Source organism: Coffea arabica, chromosome 2e (genome assembly GCF_036785885.1).
Source record: "Coffea arabica cultivar ET-39 chromosome 2e, Coffea Arabica ET-39 HiFi, whole genome shotgun sequence".
NCBI classification, from domain to species: Eukaryota; Viridiplantae; Streptophyta; class Magnoliopsida; order Gentianales; family Rubiaceae; genus Coffea; species Coffea arabica.
The window spans coordinates 51386123-51390694 of record NC_092313.1 but is presented as its reverse complement, the minus strand read 5'-3'; positions in this window follow the sequence as shown (position 1 = coordinate 51390694).

Below are 4572 nucleotides of genomic sequence, written 5' to 3'. Positions count from 1 at the left end.
TACTTTTAGGATTTTTATCATTTTCACGTAATACTTCCCCTAATAAAATATCCCTTACCCCTATGTATATGTAACATTTAGATTTACATCTCATTTAGGAAATCAGGGGTAGATTAGTACATTTTGCTTGTTTAGATTAGGGAGAACCCCTTGCGTATGGGATATGGACGAGTTTGGCTTTCTAACCTTAGCACGCTCGTATTCCCTCTATTAAAGGGAACATTGAAAGTCACGAGTATAAGTCCCCCGCACCCATTATGATGCATTCCTTTAGGTCATACACATCTGTAAATTATTATTTTCTTTACTTTTTCTTTCTAGTCTCATGACTTGCATTATTTGTGACTTCTTCGAAGAGTCTTTATTGGGGCATCACAATTAATGTGATTGGCATCAATTGAGCTTTGAAGAGAAATTTCGACTCCCCGATACCCTCTTAGGTCTAGGATTTGCATTCATATAATACATCCAAATGTGATAAATCTTTAGATTAAAAATAAGAAAATCTTTGACTCAATCGCGCAACTAGCCTTGGCTAGGTTGAAAGGGTGCCTTGGATTTTTATCCTTGCCTTCCCTTTCTTCAAATGTGACTCCCGAATCTTTTTCTCTGATTTTCGTGGACTTGAAGTCGTTTAAAAAGGGTTTTTCTATTTTTTCTTTAAAAATTCATTTTTAGGTGATTTGGTACACCTCAACTCAATACCAAGTGGCGACTCCGATTTTTATTTCAAAAACCCTTTTTAAACTACATTTTGGGTCAAATCGTCGCATTTTCAAGTTCCATTTAGACTCATATTTTTTATTTTCTTTTTAAATCAAAAATTCATTTTCCAACCAAAAATTTAATCAAAATTCACCTTTTAAACCATTTATTTTTATTAAAAAATGGGGCGCGACAATGGGTATCTTGTTTTGTCGAGTGGAGTGATACCTCCTCGACTAATCGATATGCTCGAGTATTACCACACGTGTTTATCTTGGCGTTTGGGCCCGGTAAGGGAGTTGAATGGTGGACGGAAATTGGCGTTAAGTGATGTACTACTGGATTGGTTACTTTACTCGAAAGTTGACGGAGTGTCAACTACTACTTGATCAAACTCTGGTGAACCAACGGGAATTTGGCTCCTGAGAGTCATCCGTATCCTTATACTTTGAAATGATTATTACTTGTCGTGTTATTGTTTCTTTTTAAATACTTTACACTCGCTCATTTGATAATTGCTATTTGAAGTGTTATTACTCATTTTCTTGACTTGTTATGCTCGCTACTTTGCTACTTTGATACTTTCACTTTTAATTAATGGTCAACTTGCTATTTGGAACCTCACTGAGCTTTAACTCGCTCTATTAGATTTGTTTTCCTTACAGGGGGTACGAGCGAGGTGTGAGACTAGTACAGGCTAGCATAGTCCAGTTTTTAAAATTTTTGCAATTGTACTCGCGCTAGTGCTCGATTAGGGTTGAATGTATCTGGAACTCATATCTTTTGATATATTTGGGATTGTATGGATGATTGAAATAGAAATGAATGTATTTATACGTTCCAAACTTGGGAACTGTTATTTCTTTTACTCTTGAGGTTGCAACCTATTTTCTTGAAGTGAGTGAGTGAGTCCTAGCGAGAGTTGGGCAGGCGGTCCGCTAAATCTTGGGGTAAGCCTTAGGGGGAGGTGGGGTCGTCACAAGCTATAGCCCCCCCCCAAAATGCTGGCGCGATAAACATAAGTGAATGAAAGAAAATAAACACATTATTCATCACATACATGGATATCGAGACGATTGTGCGAGTTAAATGCAAGAAACCCTAAAAAGGAAAAAATGCAACCTAAAACCTCCAAATGTGATATATAAAAAGATTAGAAAAAAAAAGGATTGACTAAATCAAATGTTCGAACTCTCTAAAGTCCCCAGTGGAGTTGCCAAGCTATCGCGTCCCATTTTTGAAAAAATAAAATTTACCGGTTTATAAAATGAATTTTGATTAATTTTGATTGAAAAATGAGTTTTTGATTTGTTAGCGAATAAGGGCCTATAATGGGATTCAAAAAGTGCGACGATTTTGGTCCAAAATAATAGTTTAAAAAGGATTTTTAATAAAAAAAATAGGAGTCGCCACTTGGTATTGAATTATGGTGTACCAAGTTACCTAAAATGAATTTTAAATAAAAAGTAGAGAAAACCCTTTTTAAATGACTCCAAATCTTCGAAAATCAGAGAAAAGTGTATAGGAGTCACGTTTGAAGAAAGGGAAGGCAAGAATAAAATCCAATATACACTTTCAACCTAACCAGAGTTAGTTGCGTGATTTAGTTAGAAAATTTTCTTAGTTTAACCTATAAAACTTATCACATTTGGATGTTACTATATGAATACAAACCTAGACCTAATGGCTATCGGAAGGGTCAAATGTCTTTTCAAATTTTAATTGGTGCAAATCGCATTGCGTGATTTAGTCGAAAAATTTTCTTAGTTTAACCTATAAAACTTATCACATTTGGATGTTATTATATGAATGCAAACCTAGACCTAATGGCTATCGGAAGGGTCAAATGTCTTTTCGAATTTTAATTGGTGCAAATCGCATTAATTGCGATGCCCAAAAGTTATTCTTTGAAGAGGTCACGAATATGCAACAATAAAACTTAAAAAAATATAAAAATTATAATATACAAATATACGTGACCTAAAAGAGAGGGATGCAACATAACGGGTATGGGGGCTAAGATTCGTGACTCAATTTTTCCTTTTATAGAGGGAATACGAGCGTGCTAAGGTTAGAAAGCCATACTCGTCCATCTCCCATATTCGAGGGTTAATTTTCCTAATTTAATCAAGAAAATGCACTAATCTACTCCTAATTTCCTTAAATGGAATAAAAGTCTAAATGTTATATGTCACACATAGGGATAGGGGATATATATAGGGGAAATATCATGCAAAATGATAAGGATCCTAAAAATTAGAGAAATATGCATGAAATATAGTGATTTGTCACACAAACATGATCTAGTGCGTAGGAACGGCCTAAGGGTCTAGCGTTGGACCAACCCATGTCTATAAGTTCTCACTAGCGTTGGACTAGTGAGAAATCAGAAAAAAAGGCCACAACTAGCGTTGGACTAGTGTGGTGACGTCATGCATTTATTATAATCAAATAAATCATATAAAACATAGTAAAAGCAAGAAAACATATAAATCACGTAGCACGTAAGCATGATATCTAGATGCAAGATCCTAAGAAAGCGAGTAAACACGTAAACACACAAGCATGCAAGCACACAAAGTAAATAAGAGCAAATAGAGACCTAACTATTACATTTGGGAGTCCTAACTACAATCTAAGGGGAAAAAGAATAAAAGGAGTAGAGTAATTTGGCGTTTAAATAACTACCTAACTATTACATATTCTATCTAAATACATGTTTTAAACCCCCTAACTATTACAATTTGGCATTTAAATGCCTCTCAAATAATAAAATATTAAATTAAATTAAATATTAAAAAAATAAAGTGAATAAATAAAATAAAATAAAATAAAATAAAAAAACATTCAAAAAACATGCAATTACACACATAAATTCACATAGGATCAAGTAAAATCAAAATAAAGGAGTAGGGTGTACCTCCCTTGAATTGGTGACCTAATGAAACGAAATTTCTCTTATTTACTCTCCAAAACAAAGAAAATGGTCAAGGCATCAATTTATTTGACAAATAAATCATAAGGAAATGGAAATAAATATGAAATCTATCAATTTAGGCATTCAAATGGAATATAATTAATAATTAAAAAATAAAAGTAACTTCTATCTAAGAAATCAAACAAACAAGGACTTAATTGTAAACATTGAAAAAATTTTAGGGGCTAAATTATTATTATTATAAAACTTGGGAGTCAAAAATTAAAGAGAAATAAAATTAAGGGCTCAAAGATAAAGCCTACCAAACCCAATGCTAAAATTCACAAAAATAAATCAAAACCCACTTGCTCCACTTGCTAAAATTAAACAACAAAAAGAATCACCAAACTCTTTAATTCTTTTGTTAAAACCCAAATCAAAACTATAAATTTATCAAAATTATTAAACCTTAAATTTCATCCTTAAACTCACACATAATCTGTCCAAAAATCATATTAAAGCATGCCAAAGAAAATTAACATTTTAAAGGGACAAGATTGATTGATTTTTCAATTTTCTGAGCCATAGCAGAATTACTTAGAAAACTAGGGGTTAAAGTGTAATTTAAAAAAAATCATGCAGCCTGGTACGAAGAAGCTTTCTTCTTCATCGCTGGTTTCTTTCTTCTGCAATTTTTCCTTCTGCGACCTTCTTCCTTATTCTACCAGGTAGATTAAATGCAAAACTCAAGCAAAACCCACTAGTTTATCAATCTAAAACCAACAAAACTTCAACCCATTTAATTAACATCATCCAAACACGATTGACCATTTCAAGAAGACCTAACAATGCATCTGTACATGAAAACGCAGCAAAGAAAGAAAAAATGAAACTTGCGGTAATTGAAATTGGCTCCACCTAAAGTCAATGTTTTTCTAGCCAACTCATTG